Source organism: Aptenodytes patagonicus, chromosome W, assembly GCF_965638725.1.
Source record: "Aptenodytes patagonicus chromosome W, bAptPat1.pri.cur, whole genome shotgun sequence".
NCBI lineage: Eukaryota > Metazoa > Chordata > Aves > Sphenisciformes > Spheniscidae > Aptenodytes > Aptenodytes patagonicus.
In genome coordinates, this window is record NC_134981.1 from 29,504,090 (window position 1) to 29,516,911 (window position 12,822).

The window sequence follows — 12,822 nt, forward strand, 5'->3', positions numbered from 1 at the left end:
TAAACCACAACAAGGAGCAAATATGCAAGAGAAACAACCCTGCAGACACCAAGGTCAGTGAAGAAGGAGGGGGAGGAGGTGCTCCAGGCGCCGGAGCAGAAATTCCCCTGCAGCCTGTGGTGAAGACCTTGGTGAGGCAGGCTGTCCCCCTGCAGCCCATGGAGGTCCACATGGAGCAGATATCCACTCTGCAGCCCATGGAGGGCCACATGCTGGAGCAGATGGATGCGCCCAAGGGAGGCTGTGGCCCTGTGGAGAGGAGCCCATGCTGGAGTAGTCTGTTCTTGAAGGACTGCACCCCATGGAAAGGACCCACACTGGAGCAGTTCGTGAAGAACTGCAGCCCGTGGGAAGGACCCACGTTGGAGAAGTTCATGGAGGACTGTCTCCTGTGGGAGGGACCCCACGCTGGAGCAGGGGAAGAGTGTGAGGAGGAAGAAGCAGCAGAGACAATATGTGATGAACTGACCACAACCCCCATTCCCCATCCCCCTGCACCTCTCGGGGGGAGGAGGTAGAGAAGTCAGGAGTGAAGTTGAGCCCGGGAAGAAGGGAGGGGTGGGGGGAAGGGGGAAGGTGTTTTAAGATTTGGTTTTATTTCTCATTAACCTACTCCGACTTTTTGATTGGTAATAAATTAAATTAATTTTTCCCCAACTCAAGTCTGTTACGGTAATTGCTGGGTGATCTCCCTGTCCTTATCTAGACCCACAAGCCTTTTATCATATTTTCTCTCCCCTGTCCAGTTGAGGAGGGGGAGTGATAGAGCAGCTTGGTGGGTACCTGGCTGCCAGCCAAGGTCGACCCACCACACCTCTGCACACCCACAGCTTCACAGCTCAGGAGCTGCAGCCAGGGCCCTTACCATGTATTCAATGGCCTTCCACAAATTCCTCCTACTTTTAAGCCTCCTCTCCAGACTCCCCTCTCAATTTCATATATATGAACCTTTGTGAAGGTTGTGCCCAGTCCCAGTGTCAGCACCTGAAATCCCTCTCCCTGATCTTTCTGTGAGCATATTCACTCCCTCATTGCACCAGCAATTTTCAACTAAAACACCAGAGGAACCAGGGGATGGGCAGTCTGGGGTACTTTTTCCACAACTCCAGTGCACCATTCCCCTTTTTCTCCTTGCTCCCATTGCTTTTCCCTGTTCCCCGTCCCCATTCGGAAACACAAACACCAGTGCCCTGAGCATAACTACACCATAGCAGGGCAATTTCTATGTAGTGAGAGGTGCCTCGCTGCAGGCACCACTGCAGCTTTTACTGCCTTCATGCACAAATTCTGCCTTTGCCACTGACAAGCAGACTGTTAGGGAGCAGAATGATAGAGGTAATGAAAAGCATTGGTTTTAAGGCAATTTCATTCATTACAAGAGTTCCTTTTACACTCTTACTTACTACACCAAATTTTATAATACTCCCATCTGTTTTGATGGTAATCAAGTTTTAGAAATAGCTAACATAATATAGATGGCAGAGCAGTTTGAGTTGTCAAACTATTTATCACTTCCTCACAGGGTGGAGAAACCACAAATAACTCAAAAGCTTTAACAATCCAGGTGGGAGCAATAAGAACCAGGATCAGAATTCCAGGCTCTCATCTCCACTGCTGCACAACATGAGTAGGGTACTCCTGCAATACAAGCCTTTATAGCACATCTTTACAATTGCAAATTGTCCTGGTTTCGGCAGGGATAGAGTTAATTTCCTTTCTATTAGCTGGTATAGTGCTGTGTTTTGGATTTAGCATGAGAACAATGTTGATAACACAGCGATGTTTTAGTTGTTGCTAAGCAGCGCTTACACTAGTCAAGGACTTTTCAGCTTCCCATGCTCTACCGACTGAGAAGGCTGGAGGTGCACAAGAAGCTGGGAGGGGGCACAGCCAGGGCAGCTGACCCAAACTGGCCAAAGAAACATTCCATACCATGTGACGTCATGCTCAGTACATAAACTGGGGAAAGCTGGCTGGGGGGGGCCGCTGCTCAGGGACTGGCTGGGCATTGGTCGGCGGGCGGTGAGCAATTGTACTGTGCATCACTTGCTTTGTATATTATTATTATTATTACATTATTATTATTGTTATTATTATCTTATTTCAATTATTAAATTGTTTTTATCTCAACCCATGAGTTTTTCTCACTTTTACTCTTCCAATTCTCTCCCCCATCCCACCTGGGGGGCGGGGGGGGGGAGTGAGCAAGCGGCTGTGTGGTGCTCAGTTGCCCTCTGAGGTTAAACCACGACACAAATATATGAGCTCTCATCCTAGGGCAGGCTCGCTGTTTGTCCTCTGGGTAGCTGTAAAAGTTATGCATGCAGTTAACCATCATTCTACCAGAATAAATCTGTACTCAATGCCACAATAACTCACTTGTCAACATTTCTCATCTCAACTCAAAAAGCTGTGAGATTCTCTCCCCTTCAAGCTCGTAGAGCTGTTACACTTGCAACTAGTGGAGGTCTCTGCTTCCAAGCCATGTGAAATCCTTCCTAGCACTTCAAACTTGAGAGCAGCTCCATTAATTCACTTGAACATTCGTTCACAGCCCTTCCCCCAGACACGAATTTGTCAGGCTCATTTCCCATTCACAACTCTCCATCTCTACTTCTGAAACCAATTTCAGGCCTTAGTTGTCAAGAATGATGCTAGCATGCAGTAGAAATAGTGGAATACATTAAGTATTCAGGGACATGTCCTGCTGCCACTGCAAACACAGACAACCATGATCTCACTTTATCTTGCAGCTAACACAAGTCTAATTCTGAACACATACACTGTGGGCAATTACAGCAATGATATTTTGGTCCACCATTTCTCAAACAGAAACAGGTAACTCCATGGATTATTTTCTCATCTACACATGCACTGGTCTCTAACAGGTCCTCTGACCACCTGTGATTTGGAACTGCAAAACAAAAACCTTGGCAAGGAATATTTTTGTTTGGGTTATAAAGAAAACATTCCTTCACACATATGACCGAAGTTTAAGTTTCGCTAATTCAAGAATATATGCTAGTTCCTGAACTTGGTTAAAAACCAGATACATCACTTAAGTTTTCCAAAGAATAGCTTGGCTTGAAGAACCTTTTCCCCTCTGCGTTAAACCTGGGATTGAAGAGATTACCCTGAAACCTCTCCTCCTGTGCACTACAGAAAGTGCATACGCAACTGGATGACATGCAGGCAGACAGAAAAGCAGGCAAACAATGAAGAACCGAGAGCTATCTTCACAGCCCTCCCTACCTTGAGTGAGGTGGAGGGAGCTTGAGGGTTTTACTTGGCCCCACACAGGAACCTGTACATGCCTATGTCTACATCTATCAACAAAAACAATTATGGGAGGCTACTGCACTATCAGCTTCAAATGACAGTTGCTCCACAACATCAAGAAGAGAAGGTCTCAAATATCTGAGCTCCTGCGAGGTACATATGTGCTCTTAGCAACTCTGGGACACTGCTATACCCCACCTCTTTAATAGATCTTTGAATTCAAATACAGGGGAACAGAAAGTAATATTTCTTAAAGCATGTGAACTACTGAGACCAAGAGCAATCAAAAGCACCATACATTACACACAGCAAGCCACACAACCCTGCTACTCAACCAACTTGGTTATAAGTCTGACCATGTGTTGCTTTAAAAAGCATCTTCCCATGTCATAACTGTCAACAACCTAGTCCCTCAGAGGGCTGCCATTCATCTCATGGTGGGGGAACACTGTGCGTTTTGCAATAGCTGTATCTACTAACACAGGATTCACGTGGTCTGCAGTGAGCAACATTACCAGCCAAAGCACTTTCTAGCATTACTCCACACCTAAGATAGTAGGTGCAAACTGTCACAGTGCTCCTTCTCCAGTCATTGTATTCTTGAGATATTTGCACCAAAAGTAATTTTTAAGGGAACCCAGACTGTTATATCCCTCAGCAGCTGCCTCCTCACATAAAGTACTTGCCTGCATTAACTGAAAGGCAAAAGCCAGGTGCAAGGTCACACCTATACATTCAGTGAGCACCGACTTCTCCACTCCCTGGGTTGTTTTTCCAATCCAGAACTGGAGGTATAGTGGCACACTAGGTCTTTTGCAAATCTCAACAATTACTGAACCAATTTTAAGATATCCAGTCTCAAAGCTGTAGCTAGCAAGTTGTAGGAACCTGGATTTCTAGCATCCACAAAGCTATAGCAAAACCATCCTGCTCTAGAAGCATGTTTCTTGTGAACGCTCAATTTCTTGTTTCCAATACAGTGAGATTTCACCAGCACATACCTGTGGGCTCCTCACCAGCAGCAGTGGTCTACACAAAGTAGTGCTATAAAGGTCACCAAGTAAAGTTGCTGCCGTGCTGCACCAAAGCTGCAAGTTGCTGCCTCACCTCTTCTGATCTATGAAAAGCCATTCACATCTCCCCACAGCAGTTTCTGCAAGAGCCTGAATAAACACTTCTTCCAAAATTCAACAGCTCTTCAGGACATGGCAGTTGGGAAAGGAGGATCTCAGCATGTGAAAGGTACACTCCTGCAAGGGAGTGGTTAAAAAACAAATTCCATCATCCCAAGTAATTTCCTCCTGCAGCCCAAAGCAAACTGGCACACAGCCCCATAACATAGCTTTCTGAACGCTACACTAGAGTTATAGCACAATGGGATACGTGCCAGGCAGAATGCACCACTTGCTGGTCATCTACATCATCAGTGTAGCATGCAACCATCACAGCCTGCAGTCCAGCACAGGTGGCATGGGCTCACAGCACACACCCTGGCACACATGCTGTGATTTATTCCATCATTAACATGCAGGGAAGCAAAGGCCTTGGCTGCTCTCAGATGAATAGGAACTACACACCTACTTACTGAGCAGAGTCCAAACAGTGTAGAAGGACCTACCCAAAGTTTAAGAGCAATAGTTAAGCCCTTCTAACACTAAGCAAAGAATAAAACAGTGCCCTTCCACCCCACAGTTACTGTCACAGGTTCTTCCCAACAGCAACCTCATATGAATCCTTTAGGCAAGGTGCAAACCTCAAGTCCATTTGCTACCTTTAATACCCACAGCTGTGTTCCTCCCTGCACAACTCAGCCTCAAGCTTTCCTTTACCATCCTTCCAAATGTGGAAGTTTTGGTCAGTGATGTGCAAGAACCCCTGCCAGCCTCCCCTGGCAGCCTGCTTCCCTACTCCTCTGTGTGCTCCATACAGTACCATATTGACTCAGCTACTACTGATACTTTAGGTGATGTCACCTTCAGGTTACACTTAATATTAACTAGGAGCTACTTGGGGTGCAGAATGAAGTAATCAGTTTGATCTGACAAGCAGCTAGTCTTATGGGTGGAGTATGAAAGCCTGTTTGCCTTTGAGTTGCACCACAGATAATCCAAGTTGTAAAGGAGAAGTGAAAGAGAAATGGAAGTGCCATGTGCTCTCTCAGTGAAGCTGAACCTACAAACTACACCAATATGAAAGTGTAAGAGCACTGAACTAGCTTCAAACTGGTCACTCTTCTATTAAAAAAAAAAAAATCATAACTCCTTTTACAAGAGGGTAGTGCCTAAAAAAAAGGTGGAAAACTTTGGGAAATAGAACCAGCTCTGAAGTGACTGTACTGTTAGCTTCAGTGCATGCTATGGGATAAGTACCATATGGTTTAGTCTCCAAAAAACAAAGGTCACAGCCCTCATTTGTCAGCAGCATTATCCAGCAACTATACACAATGAGCAATGACCCATAACGTGCAAGAATTACCTCAACAACCCAGTGAGCAGGTCAATGCATTTTGTACAGAAACAGGAGTTCTCTCATAGTAGCACAAAGGTTTCTCTCTCCTTCAGTTCTTACTATTAAGACTTTCATATGCAAATATTGTTATCCAAGCAATTATTGAATTGATTGATATCACTGACACTTGCATATGAAAACTCTGGCATATCTGCACAATTGTATAACTATCTGGAACAAAAAACTGTTCAACTTAATAGCTTGCAGTCTGTCTGCTAGGTAAGTACCCTTGAGAATCAAGACATGAAACAATGAGTATACTTGCTGATCAATACCTCTGTGTGGACTGAGCTATTTCAGGGATGGGTATATCCCAGCTAAGTAGGATTCTTCCAAGAATTTAATCTCATGAAGCATCATCATTTCAAACATTTGGCCTAGCTTTAGTGTTTCACACAAGTTCCTGTTCTATTGAATGGCTGAGTAAGAAAAGTAAAAAGAAATAAAACAAATGCTGGCAGTTCTGGTTATGAAACTGCAGCATATACATTGTGAAACAAATTGTATTCAATTTCATGCAGAGAGAGACAAGGTTAGTAAAATGAAGCATCCCATGGTTCAAGCTTAGCATAAGGTATAGTTTCTAAGAAGCCAAGAGAAATAGTGCCTGCTTAATTATGGATTATTATAAACCCTACCCAGCCACAACAGTTTTACTGTAAACTTGATTTGCATTATATGCCAAAGCTTCAATCACAGTTTAAAAACCCTAAAATCTGTATTATTCACTGAGAGGTAATTGCACATCTGTGAAGAGACAAGCAATAGCAAAAACCAAACTCAAGGCAGAATCTGATGTTCTGGGTATTAAAGATAATCTCTGAAAAGGAGATTTTTGTGGTAAGTTTTATCTATTAAAATTAACCTCATCCAATAAGACAGGGCTTGTGACACAGCTGTTACTGCCCAACTTAAGCCTTTATTATTTAAAGGAAGAATTTCCCCAAGCAATACTAGAAATGTATTTGTGTAGTGTCTGGAGAGCTTCTGTTCTAGGCACACATGGTTACATTGCTTGAAGGAAGAAAATCTCTACTCCTAATTGCTTATTCTTGATTTTATTCTTATCAGGAGTTTAAGGATACTGGAGACTATCCATTTTTCTTTACTTTTTTGTAATATGCAATAAACTTTCATTAAAGACAAAAGTAATAAACCGAACAACATATGAGCAACCAAAACCTCAATTTATCAGATGTGTGATTTGAGGAGAAAGGGGCCAGCAATCTAAGAGTAAAATGGTTTTTTTTTCTTCCAGTATCAAATATAACACCCTATTCAAACATTACTGATCTCTGCAGATATTACAAGCTTGCTCATTGTGTTTAAAAAACAATTTCCTATGCTGTATACATATAATAGATACTGTGCCTAGCATAGAAGGTACTATTTGCAGAAGCATCAGCTACCAGCAACAGGATTCTTCTTTCATGTTAAACTTGGAAAGTTTTTATTAAAGCTGGGCTACAGGAAGTAAGTGTGCAAGCAGTGGTCTAAAAACAGCTGAAAGTACACATTCTTTACCATTTTAATTAACTCTGGCATTTCAAAATGCAGAGCTGCTATAAAATATTTTTGTTACAAATATGGCCAGAAAAAGACATAACTCCTGCCATAGTACTGTATATAAAGCCATCTTCTGCCCCAATTTTTTGCTATTTATTGCTTATTTCAGTATTTATTAGTCTTCAATATGGGCCAAAACACATTGTGTTTGCACACTGCTACTTAGCTGAAACAGTATTTGCTGTCATTTCAGCAGCTGCCAACTGAATGGAAAAAACTCACCTTGCTTTACTCATTTCAATCTATTTATCATCACTGCTATCTATAGTGTCCTGAAAAACACTAAAAAATCCTCTCCATGCATTCAGGTTTTATAGAAGCATAAAAAAGCTTGCAACTGTAAACAGAAATCAAATATCTAGATCAAGTTTGTGAGAGAGGCAGTCCCCACTCCCAGGTTTCATCCAGGAGGGCACTGCCAGGAACAAGCAGGCAGCAGCTGCAGCACCCGGGGCCAAAGGCACCATCCCACCTCCTCCAACCCAGCCCCACCACCATAAGCATGCAGCCCAGGAGGGGGCCCCGTGCACCCTGAGGGGGCTGCTCTAGCACTGGGGAGCAGGGGCAAGCACCCAGCTGGGACCCCTCCATTCAGCAGCAAAAGCTGATTCATTAGCTGGCACCACCTGCAAAACTGCACCCCCAGCACAGCTGAAGCACACGAACTGCCACATGCTGTCAAGGCAGCTTATGCCCTACACCTAAGCCTCCCAAGCTTGCGCTGGTCTCATTTTGCCACAGTTTAAATTACAACCGTGTTACCCCTTCCAAGGCTGCTATCTCGTTTTCCCCAGTTTTGTTTAGGCTCTGTTGTTACAAAAGAAAATGCTACAACCACGCAAGTACAGAACAGAGGCCGCACATCAATGTATTTCACCCCTAATCAAGTACGTCAAGAGGGTGATAACTGTGCAGTGAGAAGAGATACAGCATTTTCTCATGCTGCTGTTTCACTAGGTCAGGGCTGGGGAGAGCGTGGTTGCACACCTTTACCACCCCAGCCTATCCCTGCTGCCAGCCCAGTCACCCCGTCCAGCATTACTCTCCTCCTGGGGAAGCAGGGCTAGGGGCTACACAATTGAAACACAGGCATTTCTGCTTGTTTCTGCAAGGTTTTTTTGTACTTGTTCATTGCTGGGTTGTTTTCACATTAGTAAGAGTCCCTCTCGGGGCAAAGTCTCATTATGCAACTGAATTATCCCAGCAGCTCACTGTGAAAGAAGTTTCCCTTGCCCTCTCTTTTCCCCCACAGCAGCTTCATCCATCTGAGAGCACCCCGAGAGAGCCTTCACCACACCCACCATCACTCTCTCATCCCTAATGAGCACTGGGGACAGTGCACTGAGGCACAGGAGGAGGACATCCAGCAGCATCAGGCTGCCACATCAGCTCCACCTGTGACAGCCCCACCCCTCAGCAGGGGAAGCACAAGGCCCCTTACACTGCAGCACTCATCCCCGCCTTGCACAGTAGCAAGCATTGGCCATGAACATTACCAGTAAATACCGAGTTTCCAAATTGAGATCCAGAAATGCTTCCAAGGTAGCTAGTAGCCCTGGGAGTGACTGTTCTGGCTAAGGGTCTGCTGTGAGTCCCATCACCTGCTAGCAGAGCTAAAGGAGTGTTTCTTCCAGAAAACCACTAATAGCATGAATCCATATGAAAATAAACACAAGGAAGAGGAGGGGGTTACTCATAGCAGATGCTAATTTAAGTCACTAATTGTAAAAATAACTTCACATTTCCTTGTGAAGTGTCAAAAGAGACACTTCAAACAAAGAACTAGAGAACTTGAGTTCAAAGTGACAAGTAGCCCTGGGAAGGTGGGAGAGTGCGAAAAAAGTCAGGAAGATTAATTAGTAATACTAGTAATAAGAAGAGAAAAGGCTGGACTTGGAGACTAATTATTATTCCTATCTTGCCAGAAGCCAGCAGGTTGCCAAGTTGCAACAAACTGAGGAAAAACCTTGAGTAAAACCAAAGCTTGACTCAGAGTGAGGTTTCCTGAGACTGTAGAGCTGATCGAACCTCTCAGTAAGCGAGGTAGAAACCTGCTCCCTCCCCTGTGCAGCTGCACTCCATCCCCTTGCCAGCACTGATTCTCCTCTGACCCCTTGATCAGACTAGTCAGCTCACTAAACCACTAGAAAAATAACTCAGCAAGGGAGCTACCAATTTCCTGACAGCATAGCTAGCTGACTCAGTTGACCAAGGGCAATCAATTGCAACTGCACAATGGAGGCAACAAGAGTGTGCAGCATAGAATCATAGAATCATAGAATCATTAAGGTTGGAAAAGACCTCTAAGATCATCGAGTCCAACCGTCAACCCAACACCACCATGCCCACTAAACCATGTCCCTAAGCGCCGCATCTACACGTCTTTTAAATACCTCCAGGGATGGGGACTCAACCACTTCCCTGGGCAGTCTGTTCCAATGTTTAACCACTCTTTCAGTAAAGAAATTTTTCCTCACGTCCAATCTAAACCTCCCCTGGTGCAACTTGAGGCCATTTCCTCTCGTCCTATTGCTAGTTACTTGGGAGAAGAGACCGACACCCACCTCGCTACAACCTCCTTTCAGGTAGTTGTAGAGAGCGATGAGGTCTCCCCTCAGCCTCCTTTTCTCCAGGCTAAACAACCCCAGTTCCCTCAGCCGCTCCTCATAAGACTTCGTCTCCAGACCCTTCACCAGCCTCGTTGCCCTTCTCTGGACACGCTCCAGCACCTCAACGTCCTTCTTGTAGTGAGAGGCCCAAAACTGAACACAGTATGCGAGGGGCGGCCTCACCAGTGCCGAGTACAGGGGCACGATCACTTCCCTACTCCTGCTGGCCACACTATTTCTGATACAGGCCAGGATGCCATTGGCCGCCTTGGCCGCCTGGGCACACTGCCGGCTCATGTTCAGCCAGCTGTCGACCAGCACCCCCAGGTCCTTTTCCGCCAGGCAGCTTTCCAGCCACTCTTCCCCAAGCCTGTAGCGCTGCATGGGGTTGTTGTGGCCGAAATGCAGGACCCGGCACTTGGCCTTGTTGAACCTCATACAATTGGTCTGGGCCCATCGATCCAGCCTGTCCAGGTCCCTCTGCAGAGCCTTCCTACCCTTGAGCAGATCAACACTCCCACCCAACTTGGTGTCATCTGCAAACTTACTGAGGGTGCACTCAATCCCCTCGTCCAGATCATTGATAAAGATATTGAACAAGACTGGCCCCAAAACTGAGCCCTGGGGAACACCGCTCGTGTCTGGACGCCAGCTGGATTGAACTCCCTTCACCACAACTCTCTGGGCCCGGCCGTCCAGCCAGTTTTTTACCCAGCAAAGAGTACACCTGTCTAAGCCGTGAGCCGCCAGCTTCTCTAGGAGAATGCTGTGGGAGACAGTGTCAAAGGCCTTACTGAAGTCCAGGTAGACCACATCCACAGCCTTTCCCTCATCCACTAGGCGGGTCACCTGGTCATAGAAGGAGATCAGGTTGGTCAAGCAGGACCTGCCTCTCATGAATCCGTGCTGGCTGGGCCTGATCCCCTGGTTGTCCCGCACATGCCTTGTGAGCGCCCTCAAGATGAACCACTCCATCATCTTCCCCGGCACCGAGGTCAGGCTGACAGGCCTGTAGTTCCCCGGATCCTCCTTCCGGCCCTTCTTGTAGATGGGTGTCACATTGGCAAGCCTCCAGTCGTCCGGGACCTCCCCCGTTAACCAGGACTGCTGATAAATGATGGAGAGTGGCTTGGCAAGCTCCTCCACCAGCTCCCTCAGCACTCTCGGGTGGATCCCATCCGGCCCCATAGACTTGTGAGCATCCAGGTGGCGTAGCAGGTCATTGACTGCTTCCTCTTGGATTATGGGGGGTTTATCCTGCTCGCCGTCCCTGTCTTCCAGCTCAGGGGGCTGAGTACCCTGAGGATAACTGGTCTGCCTGTTAAAGACTGAGGCAAAGAAGGCATTGAGTACCTCAGCCTTTTCCTCATCCTCGGTGACAATGTTTCCCCCCCGCATCCAGGAAGGGGTAGATATTCTCCTTGGCTCTCTTCTTGTCATTAATATATTTGTAAAAACATTTTTTGTTGTCTTTAAGAACAGCGGCCAGATTGCGTTCTAGCTGGGCTTTTGCCTTTCTCATTTCTTCTCTGCACGACCTAACGAGATCCCTGTACTCTTCTTGAGTCGCCTGCCCCTTCTTCCACAAGCGGTAAACTCTCCTTTTTTTCCTGAGTCCCAGCAAGAGCTCCCCGTTCAGCCAGGCCGGTCGTCTTCCCTGCCCGTTCTTCTTACGGCGTATGGGGACAGCCTGCTCCTGCGCCTTTAAGACTTCCTTCTTGAAGAACGTCCAGCCTTCCTGGACCCCTTTGCCCTTCAGGACCGTCTCCCAAGGGACTCTCTCAACCAGCGTCCTGAACAGGCCAAAGTCCGCCCTCCGGAAGTCCATGGTTGCGGTTTTGCTGCCCCCGCTCCTTACTTCACCAAGAATGGAGAATTCTATCATTTCATGGTCGCTAAGCCCAAGACGGATTCCAACCACCACATCTCCCACCAGTCCTTCTCTGTTAGTAAACAGCAGGTCCAGAGAGGCACCTCCCCTGGTAGGCTCACTTACCAGCTGTGTCAGGAAGTTGTCTTCCACACACTCCAGGAACCTCCTAGACTGCTTCCTCTCTGCCGTGTTGTATTTCCAGCAGATGTCCGGGAAGTTGAAGTCCCCCACGAGAACAAGGGCTAGCGATTGAGAGACTTCTGCCAGCCGCTTGTAGAATGCTTCATCCGCCCCTTCATCCTGGTTGGGTGGTCTATAACAGACTCCCAGCAGGATATCTGCCTCGTTGGCCTTCCCCCTCATCCTTACCCATAAACACTCAACCGTATCATCATCACAATCGTTGAGCTCTAGACAATCGAAACACTCCCTAACATACAGGGCCACCCCACCGCCTCTCCTTCCTCGCCTGTCCCTTCTGAAGAGTCTATAGCCATCCATTGCAGCACTCCCATCGTGAGAGTCACCCCACCATGTTTCTGTGATGGCGACTAAGTCATAGCTATCCCGCTGCACAATGGCTTCCAGCTCCTCCTGTTTGCCGCCCATGCGCTGCGTGCATTGGTGTAGATGCACTTGAGCTGGGCTATCAATTTCGCCCCCAGCATCGGCACGCCACCCCTAGGCTCATCTCTAGTGACCCTGGTTTTATCCCCTTCCCCCTTCGAACCTAGTTTAAAGCCCTCTCAATGAGCCCCGCCAATTCATGAGCGAGAATCCTTTTTCCCCTGTGAGACAGCTGGACTCCATCTGTCGCCAGCAGGCCTGGTGCCGTGTAAACCTCCCCGTGATCAAAAAAGCAAAAATTCCTCCGATGGCACTAGCCCCTGAGCCACGTGTTGATCAGGTGCGTTTTCCTGTTCCTTTCAGTATTCTTCCCTGCCACTGTAGGGATAGAGGAAAACACTACCTGTGCTCCCGATCCTT